At 38.4% G+C, this 16,998-nt stretch overlaps 1 protein-coding gene across 1 annotated transcript in view; it reads right to left on the reverse strand.

Moving 5' to 3' along the window:
• Nucleotides 1–16,998, reverse strand: part of DIPK1A (divergent protein kinase domain 1A) — a 104,933-nt gene that overhangs the window by 87,199 nt on the left and 736 nt on the right. The gene's annotated exons all lie outside the window — the stretch shown is intronic.

Here is a 16,998-nt window from a genome sequence, read left to right on the forward strand (position 1 = left end):
ATATGAGGACTTTAATAGACAAAACAGATGAACATAAGGGAAGGGAAACAAAAATAATATAAAAACAGGCAGGGGGACAAAACAGAAGAGACTCATAAATATGGAGAACAAACTGAGGGTTACTGGAGGGGTTGTGGGAGGGAGGATGAGCTAAATGGGTAAGGGGCACTAAGGAATCTACTCCTGAAATCATTGTTACACTATATGCTAACTAATTTGGATGTAAAATTTAAAAAACAAAAAGTAAAATTAAAAAAAGAAAAAGAAATCAGATGCAAAATTGATGATAATTCTAAGACTCTAATCTTTGAGTAGTTTTTTCTCTTTTTTACTAAAGTAAACTGTTGATATTATACAAAATTTTCTGAAAAATTGTGTCATTACATCTTTATTCCTCTGAAGTTATTTACCCTAATTCTCTTGTCTTTATTGAAATAATTTATAAATTATGTAATGCTTAAATAAACATTGCAGCCATTAAGGCAAACAGGTTAGGTAAATATTCATAAGACAGATAGTTTAAAATTCACATCAGGGATGGGGTGGGAGGGAGGGGAAAGTGTGTGATGGGCATTGAGGAGGGCACCTGCTGGGATGAGCAATGGGTGTTGTATGGAAACCAATTTGACAATAAATTTCAAAAAATAAATAAATGAAAATTTTAAAAAAGGAAAATAAAATAAATAAAATAAAATAAAATTCACATCAGGATTTTCAGTTCAAGATGGTAGATTAAAGATGTGTGTTTACTACTTACAGCTTACAAAACCACACTCAAATAAGGGAGAACAAAAGGAAAGAAAAGTTAAGGGGTTCACCAGTGGATGAAAGATACAACAAAATTTCTAGAATTAAAAAAGCAGATGGAATTGTGTTGATGGATGAGACAGCCAGAGAAAGCCACAGCCCACAAGGCAACCTAAGAAGAGCTGGAAGCCAAAATGCTTGTTGTAATGCTAGGAGGAATCTAGAGAGCCAATCTGCCCTGGAACACCTGATGGCTCTGGGCTCTAGGCCAGCAGGTACAAGGGAGGAGAGAAGGGAGAAGTGGGGCTAAAGACAGTGGGAATAATTGAAGGTCTGTACTTGGAACTGTGCTGGTTGGCATCCGCATCTACTTCCCCCACCCCCACACAGATCACAGGCATCCTGGCATTAATCCTCAGTTGAAAAGCCAGATAACCGAAAGAACAAATGACCTGGGGAAAGTAAAGGCATCTAGGGGGAGTGTGCCCACAGTAGAGCACTCCTCCAGCACAAGGTCAGGGTCTGAGCACAGGCCTAGAGCAAGCAGGCCAGTCACGGCATCTTGCCCTACATTGAAGGCTCAGTCAGCCATCCACACAGTTGATAGGTCTAGGGGGAAAAGAGACCAATTTTTAAAATGGCATAGAAGGGGTGCCTGGGTCGCTCAGTTGGTTGAGCATCCGACTTTGGCTCAGGTCATGATCTCACAGTTTGTGGGTTTGAGACCCACATCAGGCTCCGTACTGACAGCCTGGAGCTCAGAGCCTGGAGCCTGCTTTGGATTCTGTGTCTCCTTCTCTCTCTGCCCCTTCCCTGCTCATGCTTTGTCTCTCTCTGCCTCTCAAAAATAAATGTTAAAAAAATTTTTTTAAATAAAAAAATGGAAAATAAAATGGCACAGAAAATAGGGGCGCCTGGGTGGCTCAGTTGGTTAAGCATCTGACTTCAGTTCAGGTCATGATCTCGCAGTTTGTGAGTTCAAGTCCTGAGTTGGGCTCTGTGCTGACAGCTCAGAGCCTGGAGCCTGAAGCCTGCTTCAGATTCTGTATCTCCATCTCGCTCTCTGCCCCTCCCCCACTTGTGCTCTGTCTCTGTCTCTGTCTCTCTCTCTCAAAAATAAACATTAAAAAAAATAATAAAATGGCATAGAAAATCCATATCAGTTCCTCAGTCCTTCTTTCTTAAAATATGAATAGACAACCAAGGATTACCAGGCACATGGGGAAATCCAGCAGCATGAGAAAGAACTGAGAAAAACACATAAAGAATAGGAAACCACAAAAAAGGAACAAATAACTTGGAAGAACTCTTTTGAATTTAGTTTAAAATTCCTAGAATTTTTTTATTTTTTTACTGTTTATTTATTTTTGAGAGAGAGAGAGAGCAAGACAGAGAATCCGAAGCAGGCTCCGCCCTGACAGGCTGACAGCAGCAAGCCCGATGTGGGGTTTGAACTCATGAACCACAAGTTCACAACCTGAACTGAAGTCAGACGCTCGACTGACTGAGCTACCCAGGCACCCCTAAAATTCTTAGTATTTAAAGAGTGATTAGAAAATGAAAGCAAATCAACAGATGATCTAGAAAGCAAAATTGAGAAACACAGAATGAAAGTATATGGATAAAAATATGGAAATAATAGAGAAACTATAAGAGACATAAACAGTCAATCTAAGAGGTACAACATTTGACTAATAAGAGCCCCAAAAAGAGGGAACAGAAAAAAGAGAGGGGAAAACTATTTAACAAATAACAGAATTCCCCCAGAGCTGAAGAAAGACCCAAGTCTTAAGACTGGAAGGGCTCAGTAAGTACTCAATACAACTAACTGATAAAAGACCTACATCTATACATTTCTTCATGGAATTTCAAAACAAGTATAAAAAAGAGACCCTGAACAAGGAACAAAGGTCACCCAGAAAGGATCGATAAACAAACTGGCTTCTTGTCAGCAACAGAGGATGTTAGAAAACAATGGAACCACGTCTTCACATTTTCTAAAGGAAATTATTTTCAGCCTGAATTCTACACCCAGCCCAACTACAAACAAGTTCTAAGATACAATATATACAGTTTTAGACATGACTCAGAAAGTTTATTTCCCACATATCCTTTCTAAAGAACTTATTTCAGGATACACTCCAGTAAAATGATGGCAAAATCAGGACAGTAAAAGTGGATCCTGTGGAAGACAGGATCCTGAGAAAAGTGATTCCAACCCAGGAGAAGAGTGGAGGGAGATCCTTGCAACACAGCTGTCTGGTAACCTAGAAAAGCAGTTGGTTACAAAGGGGGATGCCGTAGAATAGAAAACATAACTGAATGTATATAGGAAGTGAGGCTATGACAAAGGCATATTATTATACCAAAAAAAAAAAATTAGAAGAAGAAAGGCAACTAGAAACTTCCTGGAAAAAAAAAAAAAGAGGCACAAAGAAGCTACATTTCAAATATGAAGCAAGCTTACATTTACCCCAGTTGATAAGGAATTAACGGAGTACGAGAAAAGAGGATCTGGTTGTTATTGATCATAGAATCTTGAGAGTCCAGAGTTCATTACTCTGGGCTTTGAGAGAAGAAAATGTAATCCTAGCACACAAATTGGCTCCACACTAAATATTTATAGAATCATATTTTACGGAATACTAAAAATAGAGATGCTCTTCATCTTAGGCCAGAACTAACTTTGATACATTTGGTGTCAAGACAAATTTCAGGATCCTAAAAGAAATCCTGGTCAAAAGTGTTTCACTCTTATTTTCTGTGTACATGGCACGAGATGATAAGCAATTCCTATTTGCAGTACTCTCCCTAAAGGTGACAGTTGTTCATTACTCAAATGGTCCAGCACTCCAGAACTAGCTCAGTTCACTTGGATTTGCAGGCAGATGTCAGAAGAAATGTCTGCTCCCCACAGCTGAGCAGACAGTCATCCAGAAAAATAAGGTATATTGACTATTCAGGGAAGAAACTGTGCCCCATAGTAATCACAAATCATAACTCTGTTACTTTAATACAGATCTCAAAGGATAGGCTTTTGAATTATTCTTTAATAGGAATATTAAAAAGCAAGCAAGGAGCACCTAGCTGGCTCAGTCGGTTAAGCATTCAACTCTTGAATTTGGCTCAGGTCATGATCTCATGGTTCATGTCTGTCAGCACAGAGCCTGCTTGGGATTCTCTCTCTTCCTCTCCCTCTGCCCCTCCCCTGCTTGCATGCTCTCTCTCTTTCTCTCTCTCTCTCTCTCTCTCAAAATAAATAAATAAACTTAAAAAAAAAGCAAACAAGTATGATTTCTAAGCAAAAAGAAAGTTTTTATTTATAGGGAATGAGCAAACATCACATGTTCTCTTCCCCACTGGCAGAAATATGGTTTAGCTTTTGGAAAAGGGCAAATCCTTGCAGTAATTTGCTTAATAACAAGAAGGATTTGTCCTTGTCTGTTAATCCTACTGCTTTCCTGACAAGGAGAAAGTAACTTCATGCTGCAGTCAGTGAGTCTCAGGTTCATAAGGGAGATTTTCCTTTATAGGAATAATTAGCAGGTCATAACAGTATGATACTATTTATAGTTTTCATCTTTTAGATTCAACTTATATGGAGCTTTGGTTGTCCTTGGTAATAGGACAAAATATAAAAGTTATCAACTTTGACAATATGAAAGTGTCGCTGACAGAAAGTGAGAAAAACAGATGGAAAAAGAAGCACATGTTCTAATGCCCCTTTTTGAAAATGGGGGAGTCAACAAAGATTGTCAAAAGTGGACGAAGTGAGAATCACTGTCAGTGTCTAAAGTTACTAAGTGCAGAGGAAGTAAAATTATAATACGACTGCTGTATCAAGCACTGGAAGAGAGAATGGGAGGACTATAGTGTAAGAGGGCTGAACACTCATTTTTTAAAGTGGAAAGTCAATAGACATTATCTGAAATTGATTAAAAAAACATAAAATTCTGTTATTTGGAGGAAATAATCTTTTTGATTGTACAACTCTCAGGAAAATATCTCAAAGCACAAATCTCTAACATTTGTATATTTACTTATAAATATTCTATATAAACTTATGACTGTATTAATCTATTACATACCTGTTATGACTTACACAAAAATAGATATTAAAAGTATATCAGAGGGGTGCCCGGGTGGCTCAGTTGGTTGAGCGTCCGACTTCGGCTCAGGTCACGATCTCACAGTTTGTGAGCTCGAGCCCCGTGTGGGCTTTGTGCTGACAGCTCAGAGCCTGAAGCCTCCTTCAGATTCTGTGTCTCCCTCTCTCTCTGCCCCATCCCCACTCATGCTCTGTCTCTCTCTGTCTTAAAGATAAATAACACATTAAAAAAAATTTTTTTACAAAAGTATATCAGAATAATTTTGAATAGATTTTTTTATGGGGAGGGAATGCTTACTGTAGTAATAAACCAGAAACAGAAAATAATTAGCTATTCTGACAAAAATAAATATTTTAAGATATAAAAAAGTATATGAGAATAAAGCACCTCCTAGGATGTGTACAGTTCCTTTCAGACACAGAGCTCTAGAAGTTAGAGGTATAGTTACCAGGAAATCCAGAAAGATAAGTGGTTCAAAGAGGCTACCTTTCAGGAGCAAAGCTGGGGATAAGGAGAAGTAGAAGGGGAGAACAGTAATTTGCATCATAAGCTCACCTATATTATTTTACTTATTATATACATGTTTTCTTTTGTACAAAAAATTAATCTAACCAGTCCCATAAACTATCTCTGCTAGTGTTTATGCTAATTCATTCAACAAATATTTGCTGAGCATCTAGTCTTGGCTAAGCACAGAGGATAGAGGAGGGCAACGGACATCTTGGCTCTCAAGGAAATCGAGCCTGGGACCAAAGAAAGCTGTAAAAACTGCTGGTGACAAACAAGTATCATTGTATGTGCTGGATATCATGCACACACAGTCTGGAGCACAAAAGAGGCACACTAATACTGTGTGGGGTGTTAGGGAAGGATTGCTAAGAGGTCACTTCCTCTTCAAGTCAAAACCTAAAGGGCAAGTAGAAAACTAAGAATAAACCAGGTAGACAGGAATGCAGGGAAATGGGGAAGGGTATCCTAGGGCAAAGCAGAAAAGGGAGGGCAGACAGGCTGACACATAAGCATGGTGTGTTGGTAAACTGCAAGTTTTTCAGGATTGCTAGAGCTTTAAATGGTGCATAAGGTGGTAGTGGCAGGAATGAAATGGCATGACAGGAAGGGACCAGACATGGAGGGCCACGCTCAGAACTCTGCATAGTCTCCTGAAGGCAGCAGAACGTCATTAAAGGATTTCATCAAAAGGGAGGGAGACTAGATCAGATTTGCATTTGGGGGAAGATGACTCTGGAAGCAATGTGGAAGATGGAGCTAAAAGGGTATAAATGAGGCCGGAAGGCCATTCTGGAGGCTATTATAGTGGGCCTAACGACACATAAGGAGAGAATCATGGTACCAGCAGGAGACAGATGGCCAATAGATACATGAAAAAGTACTTACCATTACTAATCACTGGGGAAATGCTCTTTAGTAACTGGAGAGTATCACTAACTGAAAGGGAAAGAAGCAAGTTTTGAGGGGGGTGGAGTTTAGGTTAGGACATGTTAAATACGAAGTGCCATCTAAAGGTAGATATCAAATAAGCATATCTAAAGTTCTGGGGGAGAGGTTTGGACTGGTGATATAGAGTTGAGACCCATTAATATTTGGGTTGTAGTGGAAGTCACATGAAGAGCTACAATTACCAACAGAGCTTATACAAAATGAGAAGTAGAAGAAGGCTGGAATCTTGGGGAAAGTGGGAGCAAAGGACTAAAGTAACTGAAAGGAAAGGGCAGGAGTATCCACAAAGAATGAAGGAAGGTCAGAGCAATAAGGAGATGGTAAATGAGCCAAGAAGAGCAGCTGAAAAGATAGATCTTGGCATCCTGACTGAATAGGGAAAGGAGGAAAGCCAGAGCGGGGTGGATGGACTGGAAGACATGGGTGTGCAAAGGCCTCAGTTGTGATGATAACACGAGGGTGATGGTGAAAGTAAAGAATAGGAATGCAAGAGAGAAGAAGTGTGTGCTTATTAGTGTGGGCTACAGGAGCTCAGTATCTTAGAGTGGTTACAGAATATTTTTGAACACATGGAAAAACATGTACATTGTATCATTTTGCACAACCTGAGTATATGCTCAGGGAAAAGGAGAAGATCAGGGTAATAAATAGGCTCTGCATTCACTGGGGACAAATTTAGTTTTACTGGATCAGGTGTGACTAAAAATGTTGTCAGCTGATACAGTAAAACAAAACCAAGTGTTATCTTCTTTAAGGGGTTAAGAACAACTTTAATTATAGTAATAAAGAGAAATAAGTTACTTTTTTATTTTTGAGAGAGAGGGAGAGAGCACAAGCCAGCAGGGTGGTGGGGGGGAGAGGGAGAAAGAGAATGTTAAGCAGGCTCCATGCCCCGTGCAGAGCCCACACAACACAGGGCTGGATGATCATGAAATCATGACCTGAGCCAAAAGCAAGAGTCTGATGCTTAACTGACTGAGCTACTCAGGCACCCCATAAGTTACATTTTTTTTTTCTAGGAACAAACTCAAGGGACCCATAAGTTACATTTTAAAGAATGTTTTCCTAGGGTTCATAAAGTGAAATTTTGTACTCTTACTTTAGTTTGTATAATAGTACAAAAGATTTAAGAATAGTATCTACTGTAAAAACAAATATTTTCACACAGCAGCTATTTGTGTCTTCCTTCCTTTAATAAATATCCATGATTCTTCCCATAGTAGTTGTTAGAACAATAAATACAATTCTCTTGGGGTGCGTGCTGACTCAGTCAGAAGAGCATGTGCACAACTCTTGATCTCAGGGTCATGAGTTCAAGTTCCATGTTGGGTGTAGAGATTACTAAAAAAAATAAACTTAAAACAATACAACTCTTATAAAATCTATTCTATGACAACATCTTCAAACCTAATAGCAATGGGAAAGACATGAATAAAATATTGTAGGAAATGACTGATTTTTTTAATTGTCAGAATTCAGTTGTATTCTTTTTGTGGTAGGCAGAATTCTAAAGATGTCTCCCAAGATTCCCACCCCCTTGGTTATTGAATCAAACACTAATCTGTGTATGAAGAGACTTGGCAGTTGGAATTAAGGTTACTAATCAGCTGACTTTAAAGCAGAGATATCCTCAGTTAACTGGGTGTACCCAATGTGACCCCTTAACAGCAGAAGAGAAAGGCAGAAGAGCCAGAGCAATGAGGCAGAGAGGAAATCAGAGAGCTATGAAGCATGCAAAGGCTCTACCACTCTCATGGGCTTTCTATATGGAGAAAGGAAGCCATGAACCAAAGAGTGTAGGTGGCCTCTAGAAGTTGAGAACAACCCCAGCCAACAGCCAGAAAGGAAATGGACACCTCAGCCCAAGTATGGAACTGAATTCCAACAACAACCTAAAAGAGTCCAGTACTCCAGAAAGAAAGTCAACCCTAATGACACCTTGATTTCAACCTTTGAAACCTGGAGCAGTGAATGAGCAGGCCAAACTGTACTCAAACTTCTAACCTACAGAACTGTGAGATAAGGGTACAAACAAATGGGTGTTGTACTAAGCTGCTCAATTTGTGGTAATTTATTCCAGGAACACTGGAAGACTAACACACTTTCTTTAATTGCTGGCTTCAAATGTGCTCTATCAAATCTCATTTTCCTGACCTTTCATGTAACTTTGGACAGAGTTCACACATTTCCAATAATAGTTATTATGAAATCCAGTTTAATTTATTTTCCCCCAACCTTTTATTTTGAAAATCCTTAAATCTACAGAAACTTTAAAAGAATAGTGCAAAAAATGCCCTTATACCTATATTCATCAATTGCTAACATTGTCCTACATTTGCTTTCTTTGTCATTCTCTCTAAACATACATAAATATCTCTACCTCTCCTGCTTTCTTTTTCTCTGTATCAGTGGTCCTCAACTAGGAACAATTTTGCCTCTCAGAGGACATCTAGCAATGTTTGGAGACATTTTGACTGTCATTACTGGGGGGTGGGGGGGAGGATGCTACTGGTATCTAAAGGGTAGAGGCCAGGGATGCTGCTAAATATCCTACAAAACAAAGCCCCACGCCACAAGGAATTATCCAGCCCTAAATGTCAATAGTGCCAAGGTTAAGAAACACTGCTCTTTATATATGTATACACAAATGTATTTTCCTGAACTATTTGAAAGTAAATTATAGGCATTATGACATTTTTTATGCTAAATACTTCAGTTTACACCTTCTAAAAATAAAGACACTCTCCTATATAATACAATTTAACAATGATAACAATGATACAATAATACCATCCAATGTATAGTTCATTTTCAATTTCCCCATTATCTCAAAAAAATCCTTCAGCACATTTTATTCAAAATCCTAGACCCAGGGTGCCTGGGTGGCTCAGTCAGTTAAGCATCCAACTTCAGCTCAGGTCATAATCTCAGAGTCGTGAGTTCAAGTCCCACATCAGGCTCTGTGCTGACAGCTCAGAGCCTGGAGCCTGCTTCAGATTCTGTGTCTCCCTCTCTCTACCCCTCCCCTGCTCACACTCTGTCTCTCTCTCTCTCTCAAAAAATAAATAAACATTAAAAAAAAAACCCACCAAAATCCTAGATCCAATCAATGGTACAGAGGTTGGCATATTGGTCAATATTTCAAATTTAAAATAAATAAGAAGCTCTAATTTCAAGCAACTGGGGGCAGGCAGTAAAACTTATGGTCCCAGCTCTAGGATCTATCAGTCTGTGATTCTGATACCATGTATGTCTGAAATGGATGTAGTAATTAATTCAGAAGGTTGTTAGCATGTTATAAATCTCTCTTGCAAGAATATCCTCAGACATGATTACTCAGTTCTTAGGACAGAAAGGAAACTCTATTTATAATAATCCATAACCCTGTTGAAAAAAACATCAATCTGAAACAATAAATTGAAAAGGAACTTTTTCCAAACAAGATATAAAAATGGCCAAAAAGCACATGAAAAGATACTCAACATAACTTATCATCAGGGAATTGCAAATCAAAACCACAATGAGATATCACCTCACATCCGTTAGAATGGCCACTATCAAAAAAACAAAACAAAAACAAAAACAGAAAATAACAAGTGCTGACAAGGATGTGGAAAACCTGTGCATTGTTGGTGGGAATTTAAATGGTAGAGCCACAATAAAAACCAGTATGGAGTTTCCTTAAAAAATTAAAAATAGAATTACCCTATGATTTAGCAATCTCGCTTCTGGGTATACATAATTGCAAGCAGGATCTCAAAGAATTATTATAATTTCCATGTTCACTGCAGCATTAATCACAATAGCCAAGATGTGGGAGCAACTTAAATGTCCAGTGACTAATGAATGGATAAAGAAAGTGTGGTATGCACATATGGTAGAAAATTATTCAGCCTTTAAAAAGAAGGAAATCTTGTCATAAACTACAAGATGGATCAATCTTGAGAACATTATGCTAAGTGAAATAAGCCAGTCATAAAACACGGACTGCATGATTCTACTTACATGGGGTATCTAAAGAAGTCAAACTCACAGAAACAAAAGCAGAATGTGGTTACCAAACTGGTAGGGAGGGGGAAATGGGGAGATGTTTAATTACAGAGTTTCAGTTTTGCAGGATAAAAAGTTCCAGAGAGCTGTTGCCAACATTGTGCATATATTAACATTATTGTACCATACACAAAAAAGTGGTAAGATAGTGGGGTGCCCAGGTGGCTCAGTTGGTTAAGCATCTGACTCTTGATTTTCAGCTCAGGCCATGATCTCACCACTTATGAGATTATGCCTCACACTGGGCTCAGTGCTGACAGTGCAGAGCCTGCTTGGGGTTTTCTTTCTCTCTCTCTCTCTCTCTCTCTCTCTCTCTCTCTCTCTCTCCCTCCCTCTCTCTCTGCCCCTCCCTCATTCTCTCGCTCGCTCTCTCTCAAAATAAATAAACTTAAAAAAAATGATAAGATGGTGAATTTCATATTATGTGTTTGCGGCCACAATAGAAAACAAAAGAAAAAAAAAAGAAAAATAACCACAACACCATGATAACATCTAAAAAAATTATTTCATTAAATACTCAGTCAACTCACCCAACCACAAAAAGAACTACTTATTTCTGGCACACCTCGATGGTTCAGTCAGTTGAGCGTCCAACTTCAGTTCAGGTCAGGATCTTGCAGTTCATGGGTTTGAGCCCCATGCCAGGCTCTGTGCTGACAGCTCGGAGCCTGGAGCTTGCTTCGGATTCTATGTCTCCCTCTGTCTCTGCCCTTCCCCTGCTCTCGCTCTCTCTCTCTCTCTCTCTCTCAAAAATAAATAAACACTTTTAAAAATGTAAAAAAAAAAAAAACTCTTAAAAAAAAGAACTATTTATTTCTAAAGAAAAATTGATCCACTAATATTTTGGGGTTTTTTCTTCAAATATGTTCACTTTACAATATCATAGTTTTTCTAAATTCATATACTTTGTAGATTAAGATTTTTAAGGGAAAATTAGTCAAAAATATTTGAATGTCTAGAAATATGTTAAGAATGTGAGACATTTAGCTTTTCAACCAAATGATATAAAAGATGATATTTAACAGAATGGTATAGCATTGTTTTTAGAAGCAACTTTAAGAAATGAAAACATTAAAATGTACCTAACTGTAGGAGGGAGGGAGGGAGGGAGGAAGGAGGGGAGGAAGGAAGGAAGGAAAAGAAAGAAGGAAGGAAAAACTATAGACAATGTAAAACAACTTTATAATTGATCAAAATGAAAATGGAGGGGCACTGGGAAGATGACAATGAAGGAACAAACACTATTACTATACGCTACAGCCTGAAAGTATGGTGAGGATGGAATATGCCTGAGAATTCATCATTTCTTTGAGTTTCTAACAGGGGTAGAAAAGCAACCAATGATAATATCAAATGTTTGCATTATAATTTTATGTTTGAATTTAAGACATTATGGGATGCATACACTCTCAATATACTCACCAGTCTCAGGAAGCTAATCAGAGTTTTAGGGATTTCATTTCAGGCAAAGGCAAAAATTTAGCTTTGAACAGCAGGTCTAACTTGATGAGAACCACACCACCTATAGTCTTTGGGGAATAGGGTACCACCACCTGCTCTAATTATCCTTAGATTTAAAATAATCCTGGAGGCTGAAAATGGACAAGAAGCCATTTTACCCTAAGTACCATACTTGATAACATCATCGCTTAGTACCAGTTAACCTAGTCAGTAATCCCATCTCGCACTAAATCCCACAAAATAGCCACACTAAGTTACAAAGAACCAAACCATCTACAGCAGTCATTATTTTAATGTTTACTTTTATTCTTAAGAGAGCATGAGTGGGGGGAGGGGCTGAGAGAGAGGGAGACAGAGAATCTAAAGCAGGCTCTGCACTGACAGTAGTGTGCCCAGTGTGGGGTTTGAACTCATGAACCATGAGATCATGACCTAAGCTGAAGTTGGACACTCAACCAACTAAGCCACCCAGGCACCCCAACAGCAGTCATTTTTGAAAGACAGTACTAATATAAACCAAAGAGCCTGGTATCAGAAATGTTAAACAAGTGCCCACACCCTAATTAGAACATGCTATTTATCCTTTTTTCATGACAGCCCTACAGAACACATATTGGAACTGTTAGTCATTTTTAGGAAATTTAAAAGTTTTGCAATCTAAAGGGCTTGAAAACCTTTAGAAGTACCCGCATATCTCAAACTTCAAATTCCGTTAGAGTTGCAACAGCTTTTTAAATGCAACAGGGCATGCAGACAGAATGACTAGAGTGGAAAAATGTGTATAATCTAAATACAGAAAATTGCTCTAAATTGTCTTAACTTTCATTCTTCCAAGACTTAATGATAGTGAGAAGGAAGAAGGTATTCTAAACTAAAACTAAGGAATTATAGGCTGTGTTATCAGTCCCACTCAGACCTGAGTAAACCCTAAACAAAGTAGATCCTAATTTGTAGAAAACACACTGCTAAAAACAGATAAATGCAGGTGTCATGCTGGGTCACCACATCCACATCCAGTGGGCCAAAAGTAGTATCATTGTAATGATGTGTGGAAGAAAAACACTGCCTAAAAATGGTCTAAACATGTTAATACACCCACAGTTTCCGATCTCGGATGCAGGACTCTACTCTGTTCAATGTGCCGCAACATTTAGCCAGTCCAGGAAGTACTATTTCTCAGGTAAGTTTTCAACAAAATAGCTGGAAAGGATGGACCTATAAATTAGTATGCTCTGAGAATAATGCCTTGCCATGTTGCTCAGGTAAATGTTTGTTGGCTATCTATTTCAGGCAGGTCATGAGCCCTCCTGACTGACAGAGAGGCCCCACAGACAAAGTGTGCCTTCACCACTTCTCTGGAAGAAATACTCCCTGCATCAAAAAGTTGGCATTGATGGGGGCACCTGGGTGGCTCAATCAGGTAGGCATCCAACTCTTGATTTTGGCTCGGGTCATAGTCCCACGGTTAGAGGGTTTGAGCCCCGAGTTGACTCCACATTGGCAGTGCAGAGCCTGTTTGGGATTCTCTCTCTCCCTTTCTTTTTGCCTCTCCTCCTCCTCCTCCTCTTTCTCTCCCTCTCTCTCTCTCTCTCTCTCAAAATAAATAAATAAACATTAAAAAATACTTTAGCTGGTTGGAAGGACAAATATTATTAAAATGCCCATATTACCCAAAGCAATCTATAGATTTAATACAAGCCCTAACAAAATACCAACAGCATTTTTCACAAAGCTAGAACAAATAATCTTAAAATTTGTACAGAGCCATGAAAAACCCTGAATAGCCAAAGTAATCTTGAAAAAGAAGAACAAAACTGTAGGTATCCATAATCCCAGACTTGAAGATCTAATATGAAGCTGCAATAATCAAAACAGTATGGTACTGGCACAAAAACAGACACATAGATCAATGAAACAGAGAGCTCAGAAATAAACCCAAAATTATACAGAGTTGATATACATACATATATTTATATTGCATATATGTAATAGAATATTACTCAGCCATGAAAAAGAATGACACTTTGCCATTTGCAACAACATGGATGGAGCTAAAGAGTGTAATGCTAAGTGAAAGAGGTGGGTCAGAGAAAAACAAATACCATATGATTTGACCCATATGTGGAATTTAAGAAACAAAATACATGAACAAAGGGAAAAAGAACCTATCCCAAAACCAGACTCCTAACTACAGAGAATAAACTGATGGCTACCAGAGAAGAAGGAGGGTGGGAGGAATGGGTAAAATCAGTGAAGGGGATTAAGAGTACACTTATCATGATGAACACAGAGTAATATATGGAATTATTGAATCACTATGTTGTACATCTGAAACTAATATAATATTGTATGTTAACTATACTAGAATTAAAAATTTTTAAATAATAATTTTGAAAAACCACTCTAGTTGGAAAGAGGATATTGGCAGGAGAAATGAAAATACTGATCATTGTTGAGGGTAGGTGATAGGTAGGTGAGAGTTCATTATTCTTTTCTGCTTTATGTATGTATAAAAATTTCCATAATAAAATAGTTTTAAAAGAGAAAAAAACTAGGGGCGCCTGGGTGGCTCCGTCAGTTAAGCGTCCAACTTCGGTTGAGGTCATAATCTCATGGTTCGTGGGTTCCAGCCCCACATGGGGCTCTGTGCTGACAGCTCAGAGCTGGGAGCTTGCTTACTTCAGATTCTGTGTCTCCTTCTCCCTCTGGCCCTCCCCAAGTCGTGCTCTGTCTCTCTCACTCACTCTCAAAAATAAATAAACATTAAAAAAAAATTTGTTTTTAAAGAGAAACTGTTCTCTTCCTCTCAAGTGGTCTTCTGCATCTTCCCTTTTCCTTCATTGTACTTACTGTTGTTATTATGTATTTCTGGATTATTTAATTAATGTTTGTCTCCCTAACTAGACTTTAAGTTCCATAAGGACCACAAAGACATTTGCTTAGCTCCAGTAGAATTGCTTCCATTTCACAAAGTTTCTGGGATGTGACAGGCCTCCAACAAATATTAAGTAAATGACTAAGTCAATATGATAAGTCATATTATACACCTAGAACAATTACCAATAAATGCTCAATAAATAAAAGTGGGGGTGGTGGTGTAGATAGCCAGGAATCTTTGGGTGAAGGAATTCAACATATTTACCTGTATGTATTTACTACTTAAATTCACATGCTTTTCTATTTAAAATGTAGCAAAAATGTCACAAAAAATACTTTACTTCATCTAGCTCATCCTCACTATATTTATGTGATGTACTCAGTTAAGAACCACAATCTCCACTTTATGATACGGAAACTGTGGAACTAAAAAGTTAGGAAGCTTTTTCAAGGTCATGATGAACCAGAAGCACAAATGAACAAAGCTCAGCTCTGTTCTCACGCCTCATGCTGTTCTTAAACGAACGTGATTTTATTCTCAGGAAAAATAAAACAAGAAAAGAGGAAAAGGAGTACTGTATATATTAATTCAATCTTCAGTGGCTGAGAAACTGAGTACTGTCTAATGGTCTCAGGTGGAGATATTCTGACTTTGCCCAAAACAATTTCAAGGTTGAAGCACCTAGTGGTAAAGGAATTCTAAAAAGCAGAAGATGAGGCATTTAGACAATAGGGAACAAAAAAAAGTATGACACTTGAGTAATGTGAAGGCCTTTTTTTTAACTGGTTAAACTAAAAGAGTATAGTGAGGCACAACAAGAAAATTCATAAAGACAATAAATACTAATACCAAGACATTGTTTAAAACACCAGTCCCCTGGGTTCCCAAGTTTAAAACTTATTTATCTAAAATATAATACTAGAATCAATAATTTCCCATTTAATCATTCTTTATATAGAAGTAGCCTACTGGGGCACTTGGGTGGCTGTCAGTTAAGCGTGCGACTTCAGCTCAGGTTATGATCTCAGTTTGTGAGTTCGAGTCCCGCATCCCGCTCTGTGCTGACCACTCAGAGTCTGGAGCCTGCTTTGGGGTACTGTGTCTCCCTCTCTCCTGCTCACACTCTGTCTCTCCCTCTCTCCCAAGAATAAATAAACATTTTAAAAAATTAAAAAAAAAAAAAAGAAGTAGCCTACTAAAATATCACTATATCCCCCAAATCCTTTTGAAATGCTTAAAATCCAAGTTTACCTTATTTTAGTAATATATAATGATGTGCACATTCGAAAGGCAGAAATACCAAATGTTTGCCATTAATGGAACCACAACTATTTGCAAAACTAATCTTAATTCGGCCAATCTGAAAGCTCTTGAGGTATGGTGCCAAAAAAATGTCACAGCCCATTTATGGAGAACATTTAGAGACAAACTAATCGAAGTCTAAAATAAAGTTTACCACAAAATCTCAAAAATTAAAAATAAATAGCTAGTTAGTTTTAGTGAAAAACATTTTAAATATCGCAATAAACTTATTTTGGGGAGAGAGTCTGGAAAGATATTCTATTGTTCATATAAAGGGTTACAAAGAGGTATCTGGCCTAGGTTGAATTCTACAGTGGGTTGCTCTACTGTTCCTTAAGCACAATTACTACTGGTGGAGCTGCTACAAGGACCCAGGACATTTAGTTTTACTCCTACACCCTTCAAATAGTGGGTTGTCATATCATGCTTCCAATCTGCAGTGCCTGATTCACTGCAAGGTAACGATTTACATGTGCAATTTCCAGACAAGAATGAAAGATTTACTTGCCCCAATGGTTTCTTCTCAACTTTTAAAATAATTTGTAAAAGCGCCAGCTGAGCATGAATTCCCGTCCCCGAATAATTTTTCGATACCTTAAGCCTTTTAATGTAAGCAGTAAAAGGAATACTGTCCACTGAATGCAGACAACGCTGCTGACCCACGCGAGGCATTGATTTGTAGTTGTTTTTCCACTGGGGTGATAGATTTGCGCTCAGCTACTCACGATGTCTACTAGGTCCCCCTGGCGACCAACTGTACATGAAGGCAGTAGTAGGGTTCGAAGACACAGACTGGCAGCGGCACAGAGGGTGGAACGGGAAATCATGAAAGATTAACACGCGAACAGTACACATGACATGACTGAGAATTACGTTTGCATTGCTGGGGTATTTGAGATCGGCACCAGACACTGTCCCCTTTCCTTTTAGAAAGCAAACACCCATCCGCCCCTCATTTGGGCTTCTGAGCCCTACCTCCCATTTAAATTACGG

This window comes from Acinonyx jubatus, chromosome C1 (genome assembly GCF_027475565.1).
Source record: "Acinonyx jubatus isolate Ajub_Pintada_27869175 chromosome C1, VMU_Ajub_asm_v1.0, whole genome shotgun sequence".
Taxonomy (NCBI): Eukaryota; Metazoa; Chordata; class Mammalia; order Carnivora; family Felidae; genus Acinonyx; species Acinonyx jubatus.